The sequence below is a fragment of the Brachyhypopomus gauderio genome, chromosome 8 (genome assembly GCF_052324685.1).
Source record: "Brachyhypopomus gauderio isolate BG-103 chromosome 8, BGAUD_0.2, whole genome shotgun sequence".
Taxonomy (NCBI): Eukaryota; Metazoa; Chordata; class Actinopteri; order Gymnotiformes; family Hypopomidae; genus Brachyhypopomus; species Brachyhypopomus gauderio.
Genome location: NC_135218.1, coordinates 17,799,681 through 17,815,259, shown reverse-complemented (window position 1 = coordinate 17,815,259; position 15,579 = coordinate 17,799,681). Strand labels below are relative to the sequence as shown.

At 46.5% G+C, this 15,579-nt stretch overlaps 1 protein-coding gene across 4 annotated transcripts in view; it reads left to right on the top strand.

The window, feature by feature from the left end:
* lpp (LIM domain containing preferred translocation partner in lipoma) overlaps positions 1-15,579 on the top strand; it is a 162,657-nt gene that overhangs the window by 56,082 nt on the left and 90,996 nt on the right. The gene's annotated exons all lie outside the window — the stretch shown is intronic.

Below are 15,579 nucleotides of genomic sequence, written 5' to 3'. Positions count from 1 at the left end.
GACGCTGTCAGAGCTGCCCGTGCTCGTCGATGGAGCACCTGGTCCGGTCCAGGTTGAAGCAGGCAGCTAGCAGGATGATTAGTCTGCCCGTGATGAAGCTGTTTTGATTAGACGAACGATGTGCAGTCTCGGTAGCTACCCGACAACAGTCTCGGTAGCTATTAACCACGGGGCTGTTTACCAGACTGCTCCACTGCTTGCGTTATGGTGGAACACAGAGAAAACACTTAGAGCATCCCCGCTTTGCTCAGACACTCCTGTCTACAGATTGATTTATAGCATCAGACTCATTGTAGCAATTTTTTGAGATGGTCTTTATCGGGCCCTGGGGTCTCCTATAGCTCTTCAGGTGGAGCAGATAGAGTGAGGTGCTAATAACACCAAGGTCATGGGTTCCATTCCCAAGGAGTGCAGGTATGTATGATGTATATTAACATTGCTTTGAATTAGGAACATCTACCCATTGCTGTAGTATGTATGTAAATGTAGTATGTATGTAAATGTAGTATGTATGCGCTCTAGACTTTACAGCTCTATTTGGACCCACGAAATTGGTGCAGTGAGATAAATATAAACTTGGTCCATCTAGAATTAAATTGGAAAATGAATGCCTGTAGTTTGTACTGTTCTTGTGGTAATTTGTGTTATTATTATTATTATTATAAAAATGAACGCTTTTGCTGGTTTGTTTTCTGATGCTATTTATGTCATTTTTCAAAACAAGTCTATGGCCACAAGTAACATTCAGCTGTAAGACGAGGCAGAAAGCAAACTGAATTAGAGGAGTTAGTACTGCGTTTATGCTGATTTGTGTGAGCAAAAACAGTTTGGATCTGTCTGATTCTTGAGATATTGTACAATTGATTAACTGTTGAGTATCTTAATTCACTTACACTGACATGTCATTTTATAAGATCTTAAAGAACAAAATTGTGCCAAACAGTAATATTTATGGCTCAGATCAGCGCTAATATAGCTCAAATAATGGAGTGCCAACTTGAAATTACAACTGTAGACACAACGTGAGGTGTCCTTGAGTAGGTGTGTCCCCTTCGAAATTGGCCGAATTTCCCCATCTGCAGGATTCTTGGGGGGCTCCTTTCTCTTCTGGTGATGCTGTTTCTGACCTTCTCTGCTTTGACTCTGCCTGGAGGCCTTTTGACTATAGTCCTGTCCACATCCATACAGGGCAATGCTGCATTCAACAACCCCCCCATCACCAAAGCTCTTTACTGTCTCACCTCGGTGAACTTTGTACCCAACACACCTGGTTCTTGTTTTGTTTTATTATGCGTTCTGCCTCAGATACACAATCCATGGCTTCAACTGTCTCAAACCTGTTAAAAAGTCCTCTAATTCCTTTATCCGTATTGACTGATGTGGATTTAATGGATGAATCAGGGATAGTACCTGAGATTCACTTGTCAGTCTGTTTTCAGCCAGTGAGAGTTTTACCTTCTGAACGTGTCTGTACACAAACAAAATGGCAGAATGAGGTTAGTTTTGACTTTTGTTTGTGACCAACCCGCTCGTATAGATGGATTAAAGACAGAACCAGACCTGGACTTCAGAGGGATTTTAGCTCTTTACAGATACATTTGAGTTTGGCCTCCTGTTTTATTTCTGGTAGCCCCTTCTATAGGCACTTTTTGAACTGCTGCCTGCTGACTTATTGTGATATCAAAAATACATTTTAATTAATGTGTGCGTGAGATTCCATACTAACGTCAAAAGTGAAGGTACACACGGGACTCCCAACACATTTAATCCTTTTAACATTCAACATTAATGAACTTTTAAAATGTATTATTTTTTTCTGGTGGGACATGTATAGCTGAAACGCTTTTTGGTGTGACACACTATATGGATGTAGAGCTACAATATGCAGAAACTTCAAAATGATTTTAGAATGCTTTCTAATGAATATATCTGCATGGTCGCACTTTGCTGAGGTTTTTATATATTGTATTTCATGCATGTTTATTTATATATTTCACATTTTTAGAGCACATTCACAAGTTAATATGCTTCACAAATAAAAGTATAACAAATAATCTATGTAGAGAAGTTTAAAAAAGTGAAACAAAAGTGTGTGTGTGTGTGTGTAAAGTGTGGGCCACTTTATTAGGGACACTTGTCCAATTACTAATTAACACAAATGTTGAATCAGCCAATCACATGGCAGCAACTCAATGCAATTAGAGAATGGTCTGAAAAAGAGAAAAGTGAGCAGCAGTTCTGTGGGCACAAATGCCTTGTTGATGCCAGAGGTCAGAGGAGAAAGGCCAGACTAGTTGATAGAACTCAAATTATTAGTTACAATTGAAGCATGCAGAAGAGCATCTCTGAACGCACAACACATTGAACCTTGAGGTGGATGGGCTACAGCAGCAGAAGACCACACTGGGTGCCACTCCTGTCGGCTAAGAACAGGAAACTGAGACTAAAATTTGCACTGGCTCAACAAAATTGGACAATAGAAAACTGGAAAAAACGTGTGGTCTGATGAGTCTCGATTTCTGTTGTGACATTCGGATGGTGGGGTCAGAATTTGGCATCAACATGAAAGCATGGATCCATCCTGCCTTATATCAACGGTTCAGACTAGTGGTGGTGCTGCAATGGTGTGGGGGATATTTTCCTGGCACACTTTGGGCCCATTAGTACCAACTGAGCAGCATCGTGTCAACGCCACAGCCTACCCGAGTATTGTTGCTGACCATGTCCATCCCTTTATGAACACACCTTTGGGATGTGGTGGAACGGGAGATTCGCATCATGGATGTGCAGCCGACAAATCTGCAGCAACTGTGTGATGCTATCATGTCAATATGGACCAGACTCTCTGAGGAATGTTTTCAGTACCTTGTTGAATCTATGCCACAGTGTACCTAATAAAGTGGCTGGTGAGAGTGTGTGCGCGTGCGTTTGTGTGTGTGTGTGTGTGTGTGTGCACGTGCGTTTGTGTGTGTGCGCGTGCGTGCGTGTGTATATTATTACTCAATTGAACTCAATTATAGTCACAAGAGAGTCAAAATGTTTTTTCATTTGGATCTGGATCTATGTTTCTGAAAGTTCCAGTTCTGCTTGGCATAAATGCTAAATACTTGCCCATATTCTGGGCTGTATAGCTGATGGAGATCTAAGAGTCCCACTGCGTTTAGTCTCTAAGCAAACCAAGCATGTTTTCTGTGGCCTAATCCCTTCAGTGATTTGTAACCTAGTAGCCGAACTTTAAAATCTGCTGTGTTGCTGTCTGGAAGCCAGTGTAGAGATTTTCGACCTGGAGTAACGTGTCCTGTTCTTGGCTGAAAGTCTCGCAGCAGCATATCTGATTAAACTGGAGTTATTGAATACCTTGTAGAGAATGTCAGGTAGGAGTCTGTTACAGTAATCAGTGCTGGTGAAATTTAAAGGATACATGAATTTCAGGAATGCTATAGAATCCGAGAGTACCGCATAAACTGAACGAATAAAAAAAAAATGTTTGACTGCTTTCAAAGTCAGTAAGTCTGTCTCACTGCCTAAACACAGTGGAATCCTGATTACCAGTCCTTAACTCTGTGTTAATTAGTACTTTCATTGAATTCTCCTTTTGGAAGTCATGAAAATGCCACATATGTTGACAACGCTGCTGTCGCATTCTGAATGTAAACCCAGAGGAAGGCACGGTGCAGACTCTTTTGGGATTTTGACCGCTAACTACAAATATATTTCACTTTGACTTTATGAATGCAGTTTAGAAGGACTTGGTTGCTGTGTCATAATCACAGTTATCACACTGATTTACTATACGGCAGGCCGTTGAAATATTCTTCAAAATTGCATGTTTTCAAACCCACATTATAAATCACTTCTAAGTCGAAAGTCAAGGAGTGAAGCAGATTTCATTGTGTGGCCAGACACGTGCCTTTTTGTGCATTTGTTTGTGTTTGCCACAGTGAGATTTCTTTGCATTTCAAATGGAGTATGTGGGTGTGTGGATGTGTGGGTGGGTGGTGTAGGTATTCTCTCTTTCTTACTCTTTCTCTGACGCCACAACTATGCTGGGTGTTGAAGAACCCTCTTGCAATCAATTTCAGCTGCATAGTCACTCTTATACACACACACACACACACACACACACACACACACACACACACACACACACACACACTGAAGCTTATCTCCAGAGAGCAAATTTCTGATTGTCAATTGGTGTCAACCTAAAAAAACACTTTAAACCAGACAAAGCCAACAGAGGCAACTCTTTGACTTAAAGCAAATTAGTGCAGCGGTTCAGACACACGGAGGACAGACGCACGAGTGCCCTCTCCTACCCGCAGTTTGGCCTTTAACGTTGACAGTAATTTCTGAAATTAACATGATGAACCAAAGGATCAAGGAGGCAATCTCGCCTCTTTTCTCTCGCACACTGCTAGTTCACCCAGGTTGAGGTCCAAATTATCCTCCTTTAAGATAAGCCTTCCGTCGCCCTCGGGCGATAAGACCCCCAAGCGCAAGGCAGGGCAGTTAACGCTGCTGGTGATGAATGGCGTCTGTAAAGATGCGCGCTTCCTGTGCGCCTGTGACCTCATTGACTGCCCAGATTTGTAGGCTGACGCTGTCTCCTCTGTCACATAAGTTCTGAAACACACTTGCGACAAGATCACTCGCCTTCATCCTGAGATTAGACTGACATGATTCACGAGAAAGCAAGGCTTCTGACGTTGTGGTGTTGAGACCGTGACTGAACGCATGCTCCAGCATTCCAGCACTGACCCAGTGGCACCAGGGCTGGACAGAAGATGAAGGGTAAAAAACACCTAAATTAAAAACCCAACCAAAGCAGTCAGCTCAGCCCCTTTAAGTGAAATTGGCTTGCACTATGTTTACTGCTCAGCATGTGACCCAGAATACTGCATAGCACTCACAGAATGTCGAAATAATTTATTTCTAGAGATTCGCTTATTTACAAGTAGTTCACAAAGTGCAATTTGTGTGTGTGTGCGCGCGCATGTGTGTTTGGGTGTGTTTGGGACCTCCCATATGCTCTAACAGGGAAATACATGACCCATCAGGGCCAGTGAGAGGTTATACTGGTTTATGATGCTTTATTTTTGAACAGTCTCCAGGTCCTGGGTGCCCTGCTGGATAGTTTAATTACTCGTCTCGTGTTTCCCCCCCACATAAAGGGCCTGATGTTCCTAGAAGGGGAGCAGTTTGTCTTCACTGCGCTTGACAGACAGTCCCAGCCGTTCAGGTTTTACACACTTGAACGTTTTAAAACAAACCAATAAGCAGAAAAAAGCACCAGTTAAGCATGGTAACCATGGTAATAGAAAACACGCTAGAAAAAGTGTTCTTATCTGATGCTGCAAACTGTTTTACATGTAATCATATTGTACCTTGGGCTCACTTACTAACGTACAGGTGGTACTTCCAAACGTGCTTACAAGGGGAGGCAGATACACAGATACGTCTACACCTAGGGTTAAATCTACACACTTACACCTAGAGCTACACCTACACACCTAGGGTTGCACCTTCACATCTACACCTAGGGTTAAATCTACACACCTACACCTAGAGCTACACCTACACACCTAGGGTTGCAACTTCACATCTACACCTAGGGTTAAATCTACACACCTACACCTAGAGCTACACCTACACACCTAGGGTTGCACCTTCACATCTACACCTAGGGTTAAATCTACACACCTACACCTAGAGCTACACCTACACACCTAGGGTTACACCTTCACATCTACACCTAGGGTTAAATCTACACACCTACACCTAGAGCTACACCTACACACCTAGGGTTATACCTTCACATTTACACCTAGGGTTAAATCTACACACCTACACTTAGAGCTACACCTACACACATAGGGTTGCACCTTCACATCTACACCTAGGGTTAAATCTACACACCTACACCTAGAGCTACACCTACACACCTAGGGTTAAACCTTCACATTTACACCTAGGGTTAAATCTACACACCTACACTTAGAGCTACACCTACACACCTAGGGTTGCACCTTCACATCTACACCTAGGGTTAAATCTACACACCTACACTTAGAGCTACACCTACACACCTAGGGTTGCACCTTCACATCTACACCTAGGGTTAAATCTACACACCTACACCTAGAGCTACACCTACACACCTAGGGTTGCACCTTCACATCTACACCTAGGGTTAAATCTACACACCTACACCTAGAGCTACACCTACACACCTAGGGTTACACCTTCACATCTACACCTAGGGTTAAATCTACACACCTACACCTAGAGCTACACCTACACACCTAGGGTTGCACCTTCACATCTACACCTAGGGTTAAATCTACACACCTACACCTAGAGCTACACCTACACACCTAGGGTTAAACCTTCACATTTACACCTAGGGTTAAATCTACACACCTACACTTAGAGCTACACCTACACACCTAGGGTTGCACCTTCACATCTACACCTAGGGTTAAATCTACACACCTATACCTAGAGCTACACCTACACACCTAGGGTTGCACCTTCACATCTACACCTAGGGTTAAATCTACACACCTACACCTAGAGCTACACCTACACACCTAGGGTTGCACCTTCACATCTACACCTAGGGTTAAATCTACACACCTACACCTAGAGCTACACCTACACACCTAGGGTTACACCTTCACATCTACACCTAGGGTTAAATCTACACACCTACACCTAGAGCTACACCTACACACCTAGGGTTGCACCTTCACATCTACACCTAGGGTTAAATCTACACACCTACACCTAGAGCTACACCTACACACCTAGGGTTGCACCTTCACATCTACACCTAGGGTTACACCTGCACAACAGGTCTACACAATAGGTTTACACACAGGTCTACACACAGGCCCTCATTGATTTCCCTTAAATTGTGTTTTTGTGGAGGAGACGGTAGTGTTTTGCGCCTGCTCCCAGCAGAGAGAAGCTGAGGTGGAAACCAGCCAGGGTTTCCGTAGACTAGAGACCCAGGGCTGGACTTCTGAGGAGACGTCAGCCTTCGCCACAGACTGTGCACTCACATTACACTCACATGCAGCTCTGTGAAGCCACTATTCTCCCATAACAGTTCTTTGCAGAGAGCTGTTTAAGATGGTGGTTGACCTTCTGAATCGGTTCCTCCTTTGTTGCTGTGTGCTTATTGGCATGAGCTCCCCTTTGGAATCTGTGGAGGTGAAGAGCTGAGCGGTGAAATGACGCTAGACTGACAGACATCAGTTATTCACAGTCTGCTCACCTGAGAATAGGCAGGGCTCTGGAGAAACTGCTCCACCACGGAGATCAGACACCTCGCATTATGCAAGCTGTCCGACTCCATTTGATTTTTTTTGCCTGTGTCAACACAGGGCTGCCAGTAACTATTAAACTTCTTTTTCCATATTTACAGTTGTATGCTGTCAGTGTCACAGGGGAACTGAACTGGAGAGTCCCACAAAACAGACAGATAAGAAAACCTCCTGACAAGCTGTGAAGACTTCAAATTTTTTGGTTTTGATAAACATGTTCTATTACCACGGGAGAGGAGCGTGTATCTGGTGACAGACGGTGGAGCTGGCACTGCAGACCCGTTTGGACCCGTCTTGCCCCCAAAAAACCAACACGGGAACATGTGGTTGTCTTCTACAAATACTATCACACGTATACATGGTGCAAAGGTGCTCGGCAGGCGATACGCTAAACTCGGCCGGCACTCGCCAACTTCTCCTTGATTTGCACGGTGGCCACGTTTCGGTCTCTGACGGAGGGAGGGTGTAGATCTTGCCTTATTTGGAGTGCATTGTTTCAGTCCCATTTTGCAATGCCTACCAGGAGGTCGGAGGCTCGTCAAACACTCTGCTAATTTGGGAAGCAGATCAGTGATGGCCTTGTGCTTTGATTAGCACTGGTACTGCCGGGCTTCCCTATTAGCCTAATGAGGTCTTTGTGGATGTGAGGTGTGAGCTTTGGGGATGTTTGGTGAGGAGTGACTGACCTCCAGCACCCCCTGACCCTCCACCCTCTCCACCCTCTCCTGCACAGCCACACCGGCTCAGGAGCCAACAGCAAACCACACATTAAATGTGTCTGATAAGCAAATGTTTGTAGCCTGAATTCTGTATGCATCTCTTATCAGAGGCGAGTGTGTGATCGTGTATCTAACCGTAGACACACTGCCAGTGGGCTCTGGCAGATGCTGTCATGAGACAGTTTAAGGCTGTTATCTGTGATCCAAGATGGATTGCCGGATGAATCGATTCAGTAGGCAAATAGGCAGTACACAAAGGCAGAGGTTTTCCACAGATAGTCATCGGCTGGCTGTAACAGTGGGCCAACTATGGCAATGTTGCCGTTGCCAGCAAAAACCCACCCAACAAGTCCAGCCTCATTAACTCTATTTAATGTCTTGTTAACGTTGGCGTATGTCCTGTCTCTGTCGCTCTTTCTCTCTCTCTCTCTCTCTCTCTCTCTCTCTCTCTCTCTCTCTCTCTCTCTCTCTGTTTGTGTGTTTTCTGATCTGGAATAGGTTCACCGTCTTTTGGCCATTGAAAAAAATGAATGTTTGACAGAACAAGAATAATACCACTCTCTCTAAATAAAGCAAAGCCATAATCTAGCACATAACTAAGTTTGTTGACCTGGTTTTTAACATCTGTTAATTGCTGGTGGTTGTAGTAAGTGGTTTTCCCAACAAAGTCTTACAGCTGTCTTTCACTCTCTCCCTGTGGGACTGCCTGATTAGATAAAGGTCAAACAAACTTGATGAAATATTAATGACTCCCACAGCGCCAGTTTTGACATCTGCAAATCCGCACGCTTTGTTTGTGAAGAATCTGCACAAGGATACCTACATATTGCATAATAATCATTAAAGCAAGAATGTTATGGTCCTGGTGAATAGCATGTCATGTAGTCTAAAATGAAGTGCCCCAGGTCAGTGTCACACAGAAGCTGACTGTTCATAATGTTTTACCTATAAAACAAATCAGTCAGCAGCCTCCAGTGTCTGTGGAGTATCTTCGCGGTTGCCGTCTTGACTCAGGGTTTCATCTCTGCTGCAGCGGCGATTCCTCTGAAAGAGCTGGCAGAGCTCCAGAAGAGTTGTTAGCTTTTATTAATGTGTCAGCACGAGGCTTAGTGTCGGCCTTGTGGTGTCCTCCTACTGAGCGTGCTCGGAATGTTCTGGGATCCGTAAAGATCACTCGATCGCTTGTGCTTTAAGCATGAACGTTTCCTAACACTGGGCGCATGTGTGGAGGGGAGAAGACGAGCATGCGTGTGTGTGTGTGTGTGTGTGTGTGTGTGTGTGTGTGTGTGTGTGTGTGTGTGTGTGTGTGAGCGAGCCATTGCTCGTGCAGCTGGAGACAGAGAAGCAGGGCTGAGACTTGGAGGAAGAGACGGCTGAACTGTCCACAGATGGGAATCTTTGTTCATTTTTACAGTTGTTTCATCTGTATGGCTGAGAAACCTGCATCTTCATCTCAAACCACATCTCGATCAACCCCACCCCCCCTCCACCTAGCGGTCTACACCCTCCCCTCCACCTAGCGGTCTACACCCTCCCCTCCACCTAGCGGTCTACACCCTCCCTGCCGACTAGCAGTCTACACCCTCCCCTCCACCTAGCAGTCTACACCCTCCCCGCCGACTAGCAGTCTACACCCTCCCCTCCACCTAGCGGTCTACACCCTCCCCTCCACCTAGCGGTTTACACCCTCCCCGCCGACTAGCAGTCTACACCCTCCCCTCCACCTAGCAGTCTACACCCTCCCCTCCACCTAGCGGTTTACACCCTCCCCGCCGACTAGCAGTCTACACCCTCCCCGCCGACTAGCAGTCTACACCCTCCCCTCCACCTAGCGGTCTACACCCTCCCCTCCACCTAGCGGTTTACACCCTCCCCGCCGACTAGCAGTCTACACCCTCCCCTACACCTAGCGGTCTACACCCTCCCCTCCACCTATCGGTCTACACCCTCCCCTCCACCTAGCAGTCTACACCCTCCCCGCCACCTAGCGGTCTTCACCCTCCCCGCCACCTAGCGGTCTTCACCCTCCCCACCACCTAGCGGTCTTCACCCTCCCCACCACCTAGCGGTCTTCACCCTCCCCGCCACCTAGCGGTCTTCACCCTCCCCACCACCTAGCGGTCTTCACCCTCCCCGCCACCTAGCGGTCTTCACCCTCCCCACCACCTAGCGGTCTTCACCCTCCCCGCCACCTAGCGGTCTACACCCTCCCCGCCACCTAGCGGTCTACACCCTCCCCTACACCTAGCGGTCTACACCCTCCCCGCCACCTAGCGGTCTACACCCTCCCCGCCACCTAGCGGTCTACACCCTCCCCGCCACCTAGCGGTCTACACCCTCCCCTACACCTAGCGGTCTACACCCTCCCCTACACCTAGCGGTCTACACCCTCCCCTACACCTAGCGGTCTTCACCCTCCCTGCCACCTAGCGGTCTACACCCTCCCCTACACCTAGCGGTCTTCACCCTCCCCGCCACCTAGCGGTCTACACCCTCCCTTACACCTAGCGGTCTTCACCCTCCCCGCCACCTAGCGGTCTACACCCTCCCTTACACCTAGCGGTCTTCACCCTCCCCACCACCTAGCAGCACACCTGTCACACGTTTAGGTTCGGTTTGTCTCGGACATCGTAGCTTTGGAATGGTAAATTGCTGTTGTGAATTTGTGTCTAGTGAATGTTTTTGTTTAATCAGGATTCATACTTGATCTGGCCAGACATGAGCCAGATCTCTCTGCCTCTGTTCTTATTGGATGCTTTTAAAAAATTTTAATTGAATCGACTTTTATAACGATGTTTTTTTTTGTAATATAAACTACCCACGTGTGATTTAGCAAAGATGCTCACATCTCCCTGTTCTGCATGTTTATAGAAAGCCCTCTGCTGCCCATGCAGACTTTGGGTTGGTGGTGTTTTGTTAAAAGGTAAACTGGCTTTATGTAGGGCACGGTTGATTAGACCCGCCTTTGGAATTTCGAAAGACAGCAGACAGAAACACTGGTTACTGATTGGATGGACCAGGTCACTGATCACATTGCTACCATAGCAACTGCACTTTTTTGTTTGTTGTTCTTTCCTTCTAGGATCACTTTTCTGCTTTTCCTACATTGTTTGCTTAATGTGTGTAACTTTAGAGACTTACATAATGTAGTGGATTAATAAATAAGCAAAATCACTTTGCTGCCTTTGGCTACCATGGTGATTTTTGGAAGGGAACAGCATATCCCAGCGTTTTGCTTTTTCTTCTGTTCAAGAATAAAACCAAATCAGCTGCTGTCAAGAATAACACCACACCACCCTCTGGGTACCCTCATAGCTCCGGGGCCATTGCTATTACGCAATTACGGCTTTGTCAATAATAGAAAATAATTTGATCAAACGTGATCTTGAAAACGTATTTAAATTAGAACCTTTATTAAGCTTGAACAAAAGACCCAACGCAGCAGCTCAGCCTCACGTAGCAACAGTTAAATCCAAACGACGGAGAGGAATTCATGGGTTCATCTGCCTAGCAAATCTGAGCCCTGCTTATGCGAACGGGGAGCCTCCGTAATGGCTGGCTTGACTGGCAGGCCCCGGCACTGAAGGAGGGCACCGTGGCGCACTCGGGCCGGCGGAGGGGGCTCTCACGGTAGCCGCTCCGCCCATGACCTCCGCCCGTGACCTCTATCCTGGCTTTTGGCTTTTTACTCTCTCCACTTGACTTCTGCATTAAGGGGGCCGGAATCTGCTCTCTGCCAAACGACCAATTCACTCCATAATTCTCGAAGACAAGGGTGAGAGCAAGTTAATTTACTGACCAATTATCCCTAATAAAGTGGACAGATGTAATTGATAATTAAGTAAATTGCCATAATTACACAGTGCCTGGGCTCGGCTGGCCTCTGTGGTTCAGTGTGTCACACGCTGGTGGAGGGGGTGGAGATGAGCAGGAGAGGAAGACGTGTCTCCACGTACGTTTACATTAGATGGAAGCTGCGGGTTTGTGAACCTCCCATCCAGAAGGTTTTGTTCTTGATCAAAGCTCACGTTGGACCTTTTTATTTCATTTTCCGTGTGTCTGCAGTCGGCTTAGGTGCGTATTTTATTCTAGGCAACTGACAGCTCCCTCTGGTTCCCTTAGTCATGCTGAGAAGCTCCTAAGAAATGGACTAAAATGCTCTGACTCACTTGCATAAAAGCATTTTGCTTAAGCAAGACCATGTGTTTGAAAGAGTGCGTGGTGATACTGTGCGAGTCCCCTGAAACAGGTTCGTGGCAGGCTGCCAACCTGGGTTGCATCTACAGAAAAATTGAGTGGCAGAGCTGCTGTCTTTGGGGTTACACCATTAAGTCAGACTCTGTGGGTCAATACATCAGAACCAAACACGGGAAACCAGACCAAGCGCACCGCATCACAGACAAGGGTCATCGGGTCAGAGTTTGTGGTAAGCGTTTCAGACAGAGTCCTTAGATTACTATTAACACCCTTTTGCTCTGGCTGCTTTGGGACAAGCCAAAGAGTGTGAATGCTTCCCACACGCCGGTCGTCCAAGTGATAAACCCCCCACCTCATGTCTGAGGCCCCTGCGGGTCTCAAGTCTGGACTCACTCCTGTGAAGTCTGTGCAGGTTTGATCCCCATATGCAAATGGCCTCCACCACTCCCAGGGACTTCTTTGTGAGCTGATGTTGAACGCTTCAGTTCAAAATGAGTCACTGACCCCACAGACCCCTCCCCCTGCTCTGAGGGGGGTGGGACACAGTAGTGTGTGTACTTGTGGGCCAGCAGTAATTACAGACAATTGTCCGTGCGCATGTTCTGGAGGTGAGTTAAAAAGGCCGTTCCTGAGAGGCCGCGCTGGGAGAGACCGCGCTGGGAGAGACCGCGCAGGGAGAGGCCACGCACTGAGAGAGACCGAGCTGAGCTTTTATATTTGAAGTTTCATATTTGACATTTCACAGTCAGTCCTGAATGTTTCCAGGTGGCTGCGGTTCCGTACTGGGCTTTACAGAACCAAACAAAAGCTTGCAATTAGCTATTAATACAGGTGCAGTCCATAGAGGCTTGAAGGGACCATATATCCAAGCGTTAGCCTGTAGGCGTACATGATGGTAACTGGGTGAAAACAAAGGGCCCATTTTTAATGGACATGGTTAACTGTTATATTCTGTGAGTTTCGGTTGTATGGGCCAAGACAGAGGTGAGTCTAGCTGTGACCATCTCGGGAAGGACAGATGCGATTTTGGATGCAATGTCAGCTGATTTAGGTGTTTGCATGGGGGTTGCATCGTCCAGAGGGCGAGTGGATGGTGTGTGTGTGTGTGTGTGTGTGTGTGTGTGTGTGTGTGTGTGTGTGTGTGTGTGTGCTGCCGGTGGCAGGCTTGGCGTGTTCTCCCCGGTGTCTTGCGTGTTGTTTACTTGTCGCTCGAGTCTTCAGGTCAGGCAGGACACTCTGCGATGTGGGCAGCACGTACCCCGCAACGTCCCGAGGTGACATCGCAACGGGACTCGTCAGATTGCCACAGGCTGGTGGGATGGCTCTCACGGTCAAGGCACCAACAGGCCACAGACGCTGAGCAGACGCTGACTGATCCGTCTCCTGCACGGACACGTCTGCCCACTCTCTGTCCTGCCTTTCTGAGGAATCTCCCCTCTAGCTGCACTGTCTCACAGCTCTTGCCCCTCATCTGGCCTTGTAGAGGAGAAAGCGCCGTTTTTATCTGTTATTAAGCTTTAATAATTATTAGACCTTTTCAAAGGGCACTACAGATACTGCCATGTTGCCTGTTCCTCTGTCTGTTCTGTGCAGGGTGCAGTGTTCTCTGTGTCTTGACTTGTGTAGTGTGATGATCAGTAGAGCAGCACTGACAGCGTGTCCAAATCCCCATTGTAATTATTTCTGTCCTTCTCCTTCTTTGGACATTAGTTGGCTAGTGGAGTGTAAAAGCACATTCCTGGCTTTGAACGGGAATGTTTCTCACACTTGGAAGCATCAGTAAGTTGATCTTAGGCCATGATTTGGAACATAATTTAAAACAGCGCTGGAGTTTGGCTCCCTCTGTCTTAGACCATTAAGTAGACCAATAATTGCTGCAAAAATACAGTAATTTAAATCAGTCCAGACAAAGAAACTAATAGCCAAATTAATTATCTTAACACAGATGTAATGCATTTCCCTTTTTTTATTAAGTTTGCTTTAATGCAGTTAGTGATGCAGAGCTTCATGCCTCATTAAGGAAACCAATAAAACGTTAGAGTAGTCGAAGCAAGGAGAGGAGCAAACATGCAAACAGGTGTGTGTGTGTGTGTGTGTGTGTGTGTGTGAGAGAGAGAAAGAGGGAGAGAGAGTGTGTGTGTGTGTGTGTGAGAGAGAGAAAGAGGGAGAGAGAGTGTGTGTGTGTCTGTGTGTGAGAGAGAGAGAGAGAGAGAGAGTTTGTGTGTGTGTGTGTGTGTGTGTGAGAGAGAAAGAGGGAGAGAGTTTGTGTGTGTGTGTGAGAGGGAGAGAGAGAGAGCGTGTGTATGAGATGGAGACTGTGTGAGAGGGAAAGTGAAAGAGTGTGTGAGGGAGAGTGTGTGTGTCTGAGGAGGAGAGAAAGCATGTGTGTGTGTATGAGAGAGAAAGTGTATGTGTGAGAGTCTGTGTGTGTGCGCGAGAGGGAGAGTGTGTATTAGAGAGAGAGGGACAGAGTATGTGTGTGTGAGACAGAAAGTGTGTGTGAGATGGAGAGAGAGTGTGAGAGAGAATGTGGAGGCAATTCAGAACCTGAGACAAAGAGGTGGGTACATTCTCTCAGTACGATGAGTGGGGGTGGAGATGGGGTGGGGGTGGTGAGGGTGGTGGGGCAGATATTAAAGGATGATTGTGCGTGGGCTGCCTGGGCTCCCCTCCGGAGGGAACAGGAAAGCCTGCATCAATCAGCAAGAGGATAAAGCAGCAGCCAAACAGCACAGAAGTAGCATCAACAACAACAACAACAACAACAACAACAGAACATGATAACAGAAAAAAATGCTTCCAAAAGAAAGAAACCAGCAATAAAAAAGGAAAGAAAAAAAGAAATACAACAGTTTTCAGTAGTTTTTTCTTTTTTTCTCTTTCAACACTGTGGGGATGGTAAAATCACAGCTGTTTGTGTCCTCTCTCAGCACAAAGTTTTCTCTTTCCTTCTTTTCTGATTACTTCTTAAGATACTTATTTGCCTAGACGTTGTTTTCGAGTTCAAATCGACCTCTTTATTGTTTACTCTCAGGCCTTGTGAACCCCTTGGTTCCTTAAACGTGTGCAAACGTGCGTGTGTGGTCATGCGGTCACTGCTGCATGTCCTGAAGCAGCCCTGGGTCTGCCTGCGTGTCCTTGTCTTCACGTAGTCATGGAGTTCATTCCTCACTCCAGGCCTGGTCTGAGCCATCAGACAGGATTTCTGTCATCACACGTTAGTCCACATGTCCACAGACCGGGATTTCAATTTCATAACTTTATGCACAAAAGAAGGAAATACTAATGTGGTTATTGTAATCTGAAATGACACAGGCGATGTCTTATTTTGT